The sequence below is a fragment of the Agelaius tricolor genome, unplaced genomic scaffold (assembly GCF_023055355.1).
Source record: "Agelaius tricolor isolate 1412-34295 unplaced genomic scaffold, bAgeTri1.0.p SCAF_7, whole genome shotgun sequence".
NCBI classification, from domain to species: Eukaryota; Metazoa; Chordata; class Aves; order Passeriformes; family Icteridae; genus Agelaius; species Agelaius tricolor.
The window spans coordinates 28,264,156-28,279,304 of record NW_027269267.1 but is presented as its reverse complement, the minus strand read 5'-3'; the positions used below and the strand labels follow the sequence as shown (position 1 = coordinate 28,279,304).

General features: G+C 40.5%; 1 protein-coding gene across 1 annotated transcript in view; it reads right to left on the bottom strand.

The window, feature by feature from the left end:
• The window catches only part of ST6GAL2 (ST6 beta-galactoside alpha-2,6-sialyltransferase 2), a 173,565-nt gene extending 164,144 nt beyond the window's left edge, over positions 1-9,421 (bottom strand). The window contains exon 1 of the mRNA XM_071430745.1: positions 9,102-9,421. The gene's annotated coding sequence lies outside the window, so the exon portion shown is untranslated. The remainder of the gene's footprint in view (positions 1-9,101) is intronic.
• Between the last annotated feature and the right edge of the window lie 5,728 nt (positions 9,422-15,149).

Here is a 15,149-nt window from a genome sequence, read left to right as displayed (position 1 = left end):
TCTGTGCAAACTTCTCTGTGTTTCAACTGGTCAGGTACTCTCACTGTTATCAAACATCTTTGTTTCTGTGTCTCTGGAGGCATGTCTGTCACATAAGCTAATGCCACAGCTCTCACCTTATGCTTAATGCAAATCCCAGCCTGTGGAAAGCAGTGCTTTGTTCCACCCACCCTGCCAGGCCCCACTGGGGAAGGTGGGAGACAGAGAACCATTGCCACTTGCTTTGCACTGCAGGCTGCTCATGGCTCTCAGATTCTGCTGCTGCAAAAGGGAGTCTGAACATGAGTGGGACCCCACCGCCACCCATGGGGAACACATAGCACTTCAGACCCTCCTTAAGGCAATAAGAAAAAGGAAAAACTAAAACCAAGGCAGAGAAGTGTAATTTGATGTTGCCTTCAGCTTTCCTGTGGCTCAGATAGGTGTCTCAGTGTGCCACAGAACCAAGATGTTCTGGCCCAAAGCAGCATGTGTCAGCATCATTGCTGCCAGGGCCAGTCCTGTTCCCCTGTGAAGTCACTGGACCCTCAGTGAGGCACTGCCTCTGGCTCTTGGTGTGGGTGTGCTGTCCCACACACCCAGCCTTCACAGGTTCTCTGGCTTCAGCAGCCTCCAGGTGCCTGATATGTTCAAAACATACCCAGGACTTGGCATGATGGTTCATCTAAACAAAGCTCATCTCATCTCACTGTGAACCAGTCTGCCAAACAAGCAATTAGAACCAAAAGAACCTCATTATTTTTATTTAGTTTTAATGCTCAAGCCTGTCCTCTTGATCCTTTGAATTATAAAGCAATTGTGGAGCTTTATTGAACTGTACCTACCATGGAGCCTTTAATGACCTCCTTCTAGGCACCCTTCATGATGATCTGTCTAGATTATCCTACACCAAGTTCCTTCTTCAAGTAGCAGGTATTCCTAGCCTTCCTATGAGGTCTATCAGGATGCTTCAATGAAGCTTTCTGAGCTTCTGCTGCCAGAAAAATTTGTCATGGGAAAAAAATGAGCTTCATGAAGCTGCCACTCCTATTTTACTGTTCTTTCATTTGAGGCAGGGGGAGAGAAATGGTGTTTGTGGCACTTCTCTTTATCTCTGTGTAGCATCTATTTCCTGAGATTGTTTTGGCTAAGAATTTCTTGCAGTTGATTTCCAAAACTAAAATTAACAAATTAGATTTTGGTCCTTTACCTCTAATAAATTTCCCACAAACGTGGCTCAAATACCTTAGATGTATTTGCTCCTTGAGTTTGTAAATATCTTTTTGAAGAACATTAGAGTTCTTTAGTTTTGTTTGGGTTTGGGATTTGGGCTTGGGTTGTTTTTTTTCAGTTCCTCATTTCATCATTTCATTTCATTTCATTTCATTTCATTTCATTTCATTGTTCAAATCTTGTTAGCTGCAGCCTTATCATAGGAGGGTTTTTTCTCAGCTCTACAGAGATAGGCAGATCTAATGTTTTCTTGTTGATTGGTTGGTTAGACAGATTGGCCTCCATCATGTAATGGATAGTGAGTGCCTGGAAATAGCTTCCATGCACTAGTTAATGAGTGGAAACATAGGAATTTGAACTACTACTACCATTAGTTCTGCAAGCAACAGGCCGTTGTTGTATGTATTATCTGTATTCCATATTTAAATGAATGGTGCTGTCACTGCAGGATGATGAGTTAAAGGTAGTATTGTTTTTCCTCTTAAATTCCTTTTAAAATACTTTCCCTCTTCCCTCCTTTCCCCCACCCCAAGAGTTGAAGGCTTGGATTTGCTTGCTAATGGATCTTGTCCATGATCTCAGATGTGTTGATACGATGATGCTGTAGCTAGAACAGCAGGAGTAGACACAACTTGTGAGTGCTGGATACCAATGTGCCACTCTGGTTCTAAATGGGTCCTGCACTAAATACAGAGGGATTGTTTGCTGTGGAAAACAAAGCAAAAGAATCATTCTGTCACTGAAAATAATTTGAAAATATATTCAAAATACATTGAACATGTATTGCTGTAACCAGCTTTGCTTTCTGTCATATGCTCTTTTTCCAGTTGGACAGCTTTCACCCTTCTTTGTTCATTCTAAGATGAGCCATCTTCTCCAGCCTTCTTCAAACCACCAAGAAGCAACTCAAAGTTTGTCTGAAAATCCAGATGGAAGATTACAAAATCGACATATCTTAATTGAGATGGATGAGTAATGCAGCTTACTTGTCTAAATCACTCAGCAATCCAAATTACATGCCACATGGTACTCCTTAAGCTAGTCGAGAACAGTTTCCTTTTTTTTTTTTAATTAATTCAGTCTAAATGCCTTTAATAACTTCAGAGCTGAAAAGAAAGAGCACTGCTGTAAACAGTATTTTGGTTTCATCTGACCTTTGCATTATGAGATCAACTTTTAAGATACATTATCTGGAAATATGATGGTCCTTAATTTTTTCCTCAAACACACCTGGCTAATGGATCTTGTCTATATTGATATTGAGAGATATTGAGCTAGAAAAATATGCTCAGGAAATGCAAAGGGGATCTTTGGTGAAAGTAAGGCAGTACATTGTATCTGCATTGCATCTATAGTGCCTTGGAAAGCATATTTCAGTGGTACTTCCCAATGAGCATAGCAGAACAAATGTTTGCCTGCTTTGCACACAATTCTCATGAAGAAATAAAATTGTTATTTTTAAATCTAAAGTTGCATCTACTTGCAATTTCTAAAGCTATGTTGTTCAATTTGCCAGCAGAGAAATACTGATCCTATAAGCTTCAGCAACATCAGGTAACATCTGTGGGGAGTTTAATCAATAAATAAGCTCTCTTCTGTTGTCGAGCATTTTTACCATCAAATGACTTTGTATAACACTGTGATAGTGTCCAACTATGCTGTGTCACTCAAGAGAAAAGGAAATTTGCTGTCTCAAAGCATAGGGAAAGGAGAATGACAGGTTATAATTATTTCCCTGGAGCTTCACCAGTGGGTTTGTGGATAACCTTAGAGGTAAGAGCTGCTGCCTCCTGGGATCTGATCTCAGAAGCACTCAACAGGGACATTTGGACTTTGCAACAGGAAGCAACTTGACACCAGACATGCCCCCAAAAGAGGACTGAAGCAGCAATTTCAGCAAATGGGACTGCCAGATTTCCTGTATGTAGGGAAAAGACACGAGTGTTTTGTAACATGCCAGAATCTGGGTGCTTGCTCTAATAGTAAGCTCTAGGGAGCTGTTTGAATCTCTAGCAAGAAGACAGCAGCTTGGAAAAAACCTCTTGGGAGTTATGTTCTGTGCTGAGCCTCGGCTTGAGTCACCTTATTGACCTCTGATTGAATGCATCTAAAAGACAACAAGAGTTATGAGATGGAGGGATCTGGATTTATCTTGAGGCATTTTACAACAATTCTGTTAAAAATATAATTCTGTTAGAACTAACTGAAGGAGACTTTTTTCCATCTCACTATTTGAGTTTTCTTTTTAAGACAATCATCATAAATTAGGCTTTTAGTTGAGCTACATAGGTGGTCAGTTTTATTCATTCTCAGCATAAAAAAAATAATTTCCAGTAAAGTTTCTGTGTTGTTTTTTCAGATTAATATTTTTACTCTTCTCTCTATCCTGTGTTGTGACTATTGTAGCTTGTATTCTCCCCTCATTGTGCTCCCAGTGGAGAACAAGAGAAGAAAGGATGTAGAGCAGCTGTTCTGTACAGGTTCCCTGTCCCCTGAAACAGCCCTTGTTTACTCTGTGTTGCCCCTACAACCAGGTTTAATGCCCCTGGGTGGATGAAATTAATCACAGATCGGTTCACTGAATGTTTTTACTTCAGCTGAGAGATGGTTTCTGGCTCTTTAAAGGGGGCAGATACACCCTTTAAATTTTGTTGAAATATATTTTAATATAAAATATACTAAATAAGAAGATAAGACCATGCAGTACACCAAAATCTGCTCCTGTTTCACACAGCCTGTTCCAGCCAAATGCACCAACTTTGGTTTGGGACCCAAACACAGCAGTGCTGTGGACTGCTGTTTTGATTGTTTAACACTGAAGGTGCCAGCTATCAGAGATGCAAGTGGGTTTCTGGACAGAAAGAGAATTCTGCAAGAATATACTTTGTTAGGGCACTTGTCAGCTCACCACAGATCCACCTTATCGAGTCAACTGTCAGAAACAAACACTTACTGCAGTCAGTTGTGTGCAGCTGACAGAACTGCCAAAGAAATTGGTATTTCTCAGTATTCTTGATATAATTGCCACATACATTCCCAGACACCGATTCCAGAAACAGTATGCTGAGTCTTTTCTTCAAACACTTGGATGAAGAGATTATAGTATTTACTGATAGGATCAGCTGTAGATGGGGGAACAGAAGTTTTCTGAGACTGCTGCACCAGTCCTGGAAAGTGTCTGGAGCCTGCAGGTGCTTCTGTGCCCTGTACTTTGAGGGACATGTTCCCCAGTGTCACTGGCTGTCTGAGGCTGATGCTAAGAATATCAGCTGGTGGTATGTGGGGACAATTCTTCCACAGGAGCACCGAAAGGCAGCAGGCAGGAACTGTGTAGGTGCTGCCTGTGTAGGTATTGTGCATATAAGGCACAGCCTCTCTCCCCAGTGTGCTGCATAAGCACAGAAGACAGATGAAGGGTGCATAGGTGGAAGGAGAGGCAGAAATATTTTCTCTTTTTTGCAGATGAGGAGACATCCAATCTGAAGGTCTGAACACTAGCAACTGAACATCAGGGTCAGATTCCCAAAAAAGGAATTGTTTACCAATGTTTCCCCTTTTCCAGTAGCATGGTTTAAGACATTCATGAAGAGAGAGGAATAGTGTTGCATTTGAATGAAAATTCTCAGGTGTTGTGGCAATGTATTAAAACACATTGCATTTGAGTACTTGTCAAGTAAAAATTGCAAGTGGCTAATGCTGCAGTCAAATGCATTTTTCCAAAAAGTCAGCTGCTTTCTTATTGCATTTATAAAATATATCTCCATGGAATTATGTTTTCTGAGACATGAATCAACACAACATATGTTATAGTGCTTCAGCTTTGTTTTCATAATGAAAAGAAGCTGCTTTAATAGCATCTGTTATAGTGCTAGGAACGTATCCTGCCACGGATTCTCAGTGAAAAAAACACCAATTGCAAGTCAAAGAACTCAGATCCAGGTTTAAAGGAATGGGATGTGATTATGCCTGCTATTACCTAGTTATCTGTTCTGCTCTTCTTCATTTCTTTAATTATTTAGCAGAGTTAACACAGAAATGCAGTAAAGGAAACACTCAAACTCAGTATTATTTCTGGATAGAGACCAGCAAGGAATCTTTTCTTCTTTACACCAGCAAGGAATTTTGACTGCAAAGTCCTATTGAAATATTTTTTTTTCCTTTAGGATGGTAGCTTTCCTTTGCTGCAGTTGTCTTCTAAAATATACATTATAGATTATCTTCCTTTGAGAGAATAGTGAAAGGAAAACTTGCTGTACTGGGACTTGGTAAACTGCTCTAATCTAATTTATATTACAGGGTACCAATTACTGGGGAATTCATATACTACTAAATGTCACTTCCACTCTTTTCCTAGCAATGACAAAAACAATTTGTGATTCATTCTAATCACAAGAGGGCCACACATAATTCCCCTCATAACTGCAAGATTATGGCTTTTCAAGGTCCTTTCACCCTTCCCACTGCCCTGCAGTAAAAGGAAATAACAGTTGTTTGGATTTTGAATTGCTTCCCTGGGCCCAGAAACTAAAAGGCAATGACAGAACTTTTGAATAGTTTCTCTCCTTTTGACCCTGCCAAAGTGCAAGGAGTTACAAAAAATGAACAGTTATGATCAGAAGATTGCACTAGGCTTTTACACATGCTAAATACTCTAGCTGTACTTAATATTTCACATTTCCATGTAGCCTGATAGACATAAAGGTGTGCAATGAGTGGAGATGTGATATCTGTTTCAAAGAGCATTGGTCTAAATCACAACCATGGAGATTTCCCAGGAAAGGGGGAAAGATGGAAGATGTCTGAGTACAACAGTGAGGGCTTTTAGGGTGATAAACCTAAAAGCAGAGACACCAGTCCCTGCTTCCTTGGTATGGTTTTGCAATTCTTATAAGCAGAATTGTAGTCAAGTAATGCAAACAAAAGCCACAGCTGGCACAGGGAATACTCTTTCAAAATCCCTGTTTGTTCAGTTGACAATGATATATAGATCTTTATGCTTTAGTGATGGATATTGAAATGCCTGGATTGATAAGTTTTGCTATATATAAAAATAGATAGGGGAAATAGAAAACTTTGCCATATAAAAGGATGATAAACTAGAAATATAATTTAAAAGAACTCTGCCAGTGCTTGAGTGTCTGGCATTTTCTGCTTCATGAATTGTAATCTTTGATGGGGGGCAGGGAGAAGAGCTCATTTTCACTCAGAGAAGCAACAGAGAGAATTTCTGATGAAAACCCAGGTTGTCTTGAAGGCACATTTAGATCTCCCTAGCTCATACTGTCAGGGTCTGAAGATCTTTTTATCAGCAAGATCTTAAGACCATGCCTGGTGATCCTCTAGGAGCATCTCCCCTAGGGCTGCTGGGGAGGATGGAGTAAGGCTCTGCCAGGTGACACCTGCTGACTGCAGGGTGACAATCAGAGCAGCCCGAGCACAGGCCAGGTCTCCTGCCCACCACTGGCCAGGGTGCCTGCTCCTGCATGGATGTGTGGCTATACAGGACAAACAGGGTGGCCTTGTCTGTGAGACAGGTTGTCCCTTCTACAGCAAGACACAAATAGTTCCTGCCTTCCCACATTTCTGTGAGAAGGTGGGGGGAGGCAGATTTCTTGTGACATGAGTGAGGCTCTGCAGAGCATGCACTGCCCATGATAAACTTAGATTTTGCCTATCAGCAAAGATGCTTTCCTCGTATTTTTTTTCTTGTGCTGAGTTGCATCATCCTCACAGAACAAGCTTCCAATAAGCAGAAAGATCATGGCATCTGGTCCCTGGTGAAAAATTTCCCGCATTTCTCCACCATCCTGACTTGATATTAAGATGTTTTGAGAACATCCTGCCATGCTGATAGCAAACAGATGACAGCAGAGTTTACTTACAAAAATGAGTGTGATCAGGGCTGAATTTGATACAAGGATGTGGCATTGAGCTGGAGAGCTACCTGTTACTGCTCCTCTTCAGACTGGAATTCTTCTCATTGAGCTGTTTCTTCTCTTTCATATATCCAAGCAAATGTTGAAAGCAAAACAAACTTAGAGAAGATAACCCTCAGTTGTACTCAAAGCATTCCAGCAAAGACTTATGTAGTTAATGGAGGAAAATACAAAAGAACCCCAACAACAGCCAGCCCCCAAACATCTTCTTCACTTATCACTTTCTTCCCCCCAGAAATTATAATTCTCTATATTGAACTCCAGTATTATACTTAATGTACTAATCAGCCCAGGTGATGATCAATTTTGATAATGTTTTAGTTTATGGATGAACGAATGTTGACTCTGACAACCTGGAACATGAGGAATACTCCTACTTGCAATTTCCACTGCTATATGTTACATCAACTCACTTATACATCACTCCCCTAGTCCTTCACACCCCTTTCCATGATTCCCCTGTCACCATAACATAAAATGATTGAGTTTCAGGAAGCAACATCTATTCTGTTCTTGGCTAATCTCTGTTTTAATATTTGCTTGAAAGTTGTCCCTTGATAAATATTGAAATATTTTGGGAAGGGAAAAATCTGTCAGTATCACTCTTTTTGACCTGTAGAAAAGATGTAAATTTACTCATACAGACTGGAAAGATGCCACTGCAGACCTGAAATCTAATCCTTTGAGCTATCATGTTTGCTCAGTAGCAAAGGAAATAATGTCTAGGGACACTGAGTGGCAGTTTCACATCATGGGTAAATATGTTTTCTAAATACAAGGAGCAGCTAACCCCCATAGTTACAAGTACAGCTGTGTCACCTGTGTGTGATCTGACAGACACTGTAGCCAACAGAGGTGTGGACTGGACAGACAGTAACAAATGAGCCAGTGGCCTCATGCCCAGCTAGTCAGGCTGTCATCTCTTGTAGATTGGATTTATCCATCAGGGGAGTGAGTAGCTGAGGTTCAGTTCAGAGGCAGTCATTCTCTTAATGCTCTGTACTGCCTGACAAAAACCTCAGCCTGTCCCTGGTTAACTCATTCCTACTTTTCAAATCAAAACACAGCCAGGTCCAAGGTGCTGGGACTCTCAGATAACAGCACTATTTCAGCCTCTTGTTTCAAATGCCACTGCTCAACTGGGGCAAGGAGAGTTGTGACCTGACCTCTCCGGTGGCCTCTATAATTTTCTGTGGAGTTCAATGAGCTTGACTCATAGGATCAAGGCAAAGAAGAAGAGTGTCTGGGAATGCTTTTTGCTACATGTACTGAAAGGACCTACCTGAAGAGTGCTACTTTTCATGTGGATGACTAATAAAACATGTGATACAAGTGCAAACATTAGCATCTTGAGCAGCAAATGTGCATCTCCCAGCTTTTTGAACTTTTTGTGACCATAGCAAGTCTGTATAATCAACACCATGCACAAGAATATAAATGCAAGTAAAAAACACACATTATCTCCTCTTTAGCTTCAGCTCTCATCCCTCTTCTGATAAAAGTTCTACATTTCAAATGCCACCACTCTGCAAGAAGATACAGTTTCTTCTTTCTGAGCCTATTAACACATTCAACACAATAAAGACAAGATGGGGGGGAAAGGACAACAAGAGAAAGATGCTAGGGGTAAACAAAACAAAGCGACACACAACCACTTTTCTGGCAGTTCTGAGAAGCATTTACTAATCTTATTTTATGTAGAAAAATTCTGCTCTCTTTCAGGCATTCCTGAATGTACTTAGCATTGCTCTTGAGCAGGCAAAACATTCCTCGTGATTGCCTTCACATCCCAGCAATCCACAGAAGATTTTACACATTTACTGCACAAAATCCTTGAAATCTAATGGATCTTAAGCTGCACACGGGTTCTGAGTACCCCCAGAGCTCCCTGCCACCCTCCCATCCTGCCTTTTGCTGAGTTAATCCGCAGCTCTGCCGGCTGGGGGGACTTACCAAGGGCTTTCCGATGGGAGGAAGCAGTTTGGAGCTCACACACACTGGAATAGCTGCTACCCAGTAATGAAGCAGGAGCTGAGGAGTCTCACTCTTTCAGTAGCTATTCAGGTAGTGCTGCCAGCTTTCTCTAGCTCTCTGCATACACACACACAGGGCGAGGGGTGGGGATGGGGGGAGTGGGAAGGGGGGAGACAGGGAGAGGCACAATAAACTCTGACTATAATTATGAGAGCTCCTTTCTACAAATTGTAGCAGCAAGAGATCCCTTCAGCAGCCTTTTCAGCATGATCTCTTTAAAAAGGAGTCCCTTGCAAAAAATTGCATCCTTCCTACTCTCTTTCACTGTAAGAAAAATTAAAACCAGCTCTCACAGAGATTTAGTCATTGATGTATCATAGAGAGGTTATTGTTAATCAGAGTTTTTTTTTTTTTTTTGATGAAAGTTTTATTATAAAATCTAGCCTAGCTTGCAGTCAAAAAGAGACCTGACTTTGCTCTTTATAAGGAACAATCTCCCAGGAAAGCAGTTTAGATCAATAATTTCATGCATTTAATGACTGTATTTATGAAAGAAAGCATCCAGGCTAAGCAATTCACTAACTGAAAAGGTAACAGTTTAGTAAATACACATCATTGCCTTTTTGTACCTGCATACACCATTAAAGGAAAAATGCAATGTTACATGTAAAATCATGGAAGGATTTACAATGGAATATTATTGCATTTGGCAAAGGGATCTGAAGGATTTTAAAAAGCTTAATCTCCAAGACATATCCTTTCTTTAAAGTTCTTCAGAATCCTATTCTTTAGAATCCTTGTTCTTTGAAGCCTTAAAATTATTTATCTTGTCATTACTCCTGATGTCACCTTTGATAAAATGAGATAAAAAATATCCCCTTCCTAAGTAAAAGAGAGAAGTGTTCTTCAATATTTCCCACCATCAATCCATCTCTCTTTCTCCCACATGATAACCCATACACTCACCTACACACATGCACAACACAATAGCAAGTGTAACAATGGGGGGGCTGAAATCCTACATTTCTTCCAATCTACCAGCAGCCTGATTCCCCAGAAAGCAGTGGCTTTGTCCAGGTCTTGGTACATTTCCAATAACTACAGGGTCATCCGTGAAGCAGATGAAGAAAAGGGTGAAAAAATGTAAGTAGGATGTATGAATCTGACTTCGTCCCCATTAGCAACACAGGGAGTTGAGTGAGCCAGCTTGGCAGAGCCCCAGTGTGACAATGACTTTAAGGACTATTAGTTGGTATCACCATTCAGATGCACCTTGAAACAAGGATGGAAATGGGAAGAAAAGAAGAGAAAATAATTGACAGAAGCCTATTAAAAAAAAATCAGTCACAACTGAGAGTTGCCTTATTGACAGTTCTATCTAAAATATGTTAGTGCTCTGCAATGTTCCATGAAAGCCTTGTTCAGCCTGCTAACATTTTTCAGGGGATGTTTTCAAACACAGCTGCTTCGTTATTAATCTCCAAAACATGTACTTAATATTTACTTTTAATCAAAGACAAATAATTTTCGGGCCTGGTACGTTTATTAGGAAATCATAGAACATGAAGTGTACAGAGAGAAGCTTCTTCCAAGGCTTTGACTTGTCTCAGTAGAAGAAGATGAAAAGATGGAAATTTCTGTCCTTTGTTGCTCCTGCCTCCCTGCTGCTCAGAGTGGATTAGGCAGCAGGTGGTAAATACAACCTTGTGTTTAAGCTGCAGACTAACACTGTCTGCCACTTCTTGGTCCTAAAGGAGCCCCAATGCAGATGGCCACAAAGGCATGTGGGGTCATTGGTGGCATAGACAGAGGCAGCCATGACTTTCAAGACTTGGTTTTTCTTGGTATAAAAAGCAGGGACTATTGGTGACCTATAGACCATACATTGCAACATCCTACTGATTGTTCATTTGCTGTGGAAGTTCAGCCTCACAAAACACATTCTTCATCTGTGTATTCATCCTCTGGAGAGGTTAGTCAGGAGATTGGCAAGCTATGATGTTTGAAATGGCAGAGAACTTCTGCCAAGGTCAGAGCAGTTTTGCCAGTACTACTGGGGATCCCTGTCAATATCCTCTCTCCCATCACGAGCACCCTTACTGCAGAACCTGGAGGGTCTGAGGCACCCTCACTACCCTCCCATAGCTGGCATGTCCATGCTCCAGCAGCAGGATAGAGCATGGCTTGGGCAAGAGCTGCAGGTATGTGCTGTAGGCAGAGCTTCCCTGCCTTGTGAGCTGTGCTAGCTGCAGCTGCAGGTTTTGAAAAGATTGTTTCTAGAAACTACAAGTAGGCAGTGGCAACATGTTTACTTCGGGAGGGCAACGCGAATAGCTGACATGTGAGATCTTTCTGCATTAAAAACAAACTGTCCAGCTGTGACAGTGTTCACAGGGGTTTTCAGGATGAGGGAAGAGACGTAGATCTGACTCCATATTTCAGAAGGCTTGATTTATTATTTTACGATATATATATTACATTATAACTATAGTAAAAATAATAGAAGGAAAAGTTTCATCTCAGAAGGCTAGCTAAGCTAAGAATAGAATAGAAAAGAATGAATAACAAAGGCAGCAGGCTTGGACAGAGAGCGAGAGCCAGCTCTGCCGTGACTGGTCACTAAATCCAAACATCCACACGAGACCAATCATGGATCCACCTGTTGCATTCCACAGCAGCAGATAACCATTGTTTACATTTTGTTCCTAGAGCCTCTCAGCTTCTCAGGAAGAAAAAATCCTAAGAAAGGTTTTTCATAAAAAGATGTCTGTGACATCCAGCCCTTTAGCTATTCCTCCATCTGGGCTTGCTAATGAGAAGCTTCACAGAGAAGAATGGAAACAGAGTTCAAAGAACACCTCTTGCCATCATGATAGGAGGGTTCTGCTCTTAGGGGATTAGATTAATTTAATCAGATCTGTGGGTTATCACTAGTGAGTGCATGCAACTTACACTTTAATAAAAAAAGATTCTTTTTTGCAGTGCAAGAATATGGGAGAACTCTTCCACAAATTACAGCTCTACAACTTGGAAAGAACTAACAAATCATCTGTGACCTGTGAATCTAATTGTATTGTGCAAAGAATGTTTCCTTCAGGGCTCTTTCCCTGATACATGTATCTATTTGCCATTCTTCTTTGACATAAACCAATTTCTGTGGTTTCCTTGTCAATAAATATCCTTAATTTTTAATGAGTAATACTAAAGCCATTGACCTCCAGTAGAAGCAGGTTCTTAAAGAAATACCTCTCATTTTCTCTGAGATGTGCAACATTTTGCTTGAAATACACCTCTGGACTAAAATGTGCATTTAATATACTTGAGGATGAGGGTGATCTCTGGGTTTGTTATATTTCTTGCATGGATTCTGCTCTCCATCAGTATCAACTACAAGTTTTACACTGGTATCCTGCTTACTGTCTGAAAAGAATAGACTTATCTAGTACAGCATATGGTATCCTATGGTAGTCAATTTGGACTGGGCACTGACTGATTCCAGCAAGTTCTAATAATATTTTTTTTCCTCTGTCTCTTCTTCTTCTTACTCTTTCCATGATTTATTGAGCAGAATGGTTTCAGTAAGGAAGGAGGTATTAGTGCATACTTTATAATGATGTTAGAATTATCCCAGTGTCAGTACTACTAATACAGGAGAATCAATATCAGTTTTACAATGAAAAGAAATCTGGCTGATCAGATATATGGAAGCACATAAATCATGCATGCATGCAGCTTCTGCCTCATGAGTGACACCACACTAGCTCAGATAAAACTGATTTCTGAAGACGTAACTATCCCCTTTCATTCCTTTCTCACAAAATTCTAATCATTTTACAGTGCAAAGATACAGACACAGCCTTTCAGACAGTGATTTTTATGTGTGTAAGGTTGCCAGAATTAAGCATGTACATCTTAATATCACAGGTGAAAGATTTTACCCCATTGATTAAAAGAATCAATTCCTTGATTCATGGAAAATTCATGAATGGGAGGAGGGAAATTTCTGTGATAAAGCTTATATTCTGTTCTCATTTACATCCAGGAAATCCTAATTTCAATGTTTTGCATCAATACTAACTGTGATCTGCAACACAATATTAATCAAGGTAATGTTGTTAAATTAAATCTAGTATAGCATGTAAAAAACCTGCAAATTCTATCTGAGGTAGAGATTCTCTCTGACATAGAGATTCAGCACCTGTGAATATTGATGTGTGTCTTTTATAAAGTTACATAGAATCAGCAGGAACTTCTGCAATGTCATACAGAACCCAAACCTCAAGGTCAAGCTGTAAAACCCTCAGGGTTTCTAAGCCACTGAAATTTTGAATTCATTATTCAAGGAGGCTGTTTCTCCTTAAATAGAAGTAGTTGATGGTGAGTGACAATTCTTTGGAATTGTGTATCAGCAATAATGCATTGCTTGTGTCAGCTGAAGTGAAAGGTAATTCACAGTAGTGTTTATTAACTAATTAGGATTACATATTGTTTTGTAATCCAGGATGAGCTGGGGAGAAAACTGTTTATAAAACCTTTGTGATTGTTTTTTTCTCTTTTTAAGAGAAAACAAATCAATTAATTTTTATGTACTTCAATAAAACCTGAGATGTTGAGTTGAAGTTATGTTCTATTGAGGGGTTTTTTGGGGTATTCATAGTAAGGAAGGTTCTAGGCAGATCCATGCCGAAGCTCAGTCTCACTCACTGTCCTGTAGTGGAGGGCTTCTATCCCTACATATTCTACCCTTGCAGATTGAAAGAGATGAAGTATCAACGCTGGTTAAACCCTCAGCATATGCAAAACTGCTGGTGTCTTCTACAAAGACACAAAGCTGGGTTAAGGCAACCCAATTGGAAGCTCACCAGTAACTTAAAATAACCTTAAACAGCATTTCCTTGCTTTTATTTACATTTGAGGAGTTTTGATGACCATCACCCACCTATTGAATCTGAGGAAACAAAAAAGCAGTTTGCATAGTAATTGCCATTGTGTGGCATATTGAAAGACCTGAGAAGTAGAAAAGAAGGACTTTAGGAAACTAACACCAGGGGCAGACTTGCCCTGGGAAGGTGACAGCTAGCAGAACATCTCTATGAAACATGGAGAAACAGCAGCACAAACAGGTGAGGTGGGTGTAAATGTGGTCACTGCTGAGTCCAGTGTTTTTCCAGCAAGTTTTTAATTCCCCATGTTTTGATCTAGCAGGAAGGCATCACAGAGCATGGCTTTCTTTATCAGTCTCTGCATTTTGAACCTGTCAGAAAATTTCAGTCCTGGGCATTAGAGCATTGGTACCAGCACTCAAGTTAACTGATCTGGCTGCAGGTCTGTTTAGGCTGCCTCTCCATCCCCATGGAGGTGTTCTTCCAGTAACCCCTGAGTGATCTAAAGGAGCTTTTTTCCTTCTCCTGGCTCTGTATGGCTGTGGTGGTGGCTAACAAGCATGTGTGTGTGCTGCTGCTGTGCTTGATGAAGAAGAATCACATCAGCGTGACAAGAAAAGAAACCTGCAAACAGGGATTGTACCATTTGCTTTGAAAGAGTTGAAATGTATCATTGTGTTGATGTCTTCCAGACATGAGTGCCATAACTGTGGGGAAATCACTAAAGTGTCTGGGATGTGCCTAATTGTGCATGGTTTCATGATACAGTATAAGATTAATTATCAGCTTGCCTCTGTCAAAAGGGAGAGTCTTATTATCCCCTCCCAGCTCCTCATCCCAGCTGTGATTTTTGTGGCATATTTTGAGCCAGAGCTGGCTCTCATCTGAGTGCACAACAAGAAGTTCAACACATTTAAAAGGCAGAAAATTCACCCAGCATATAAAAGCCCAGCATATAAAATTCACCCACCATATAAAAGGTGATGGATCTCTGTGGTAGTGATCAGAATGAGTTTACTCCAAGTAAAACAGAGTGACAGCACAGGACCAGGCAAGGGAGGAGCAGAGGTTATCATATATCCTTTTCAGCAATAGGGAGCACAGCTTATCATAAAATCATACAGGAGCATACCTCTGAGGTACT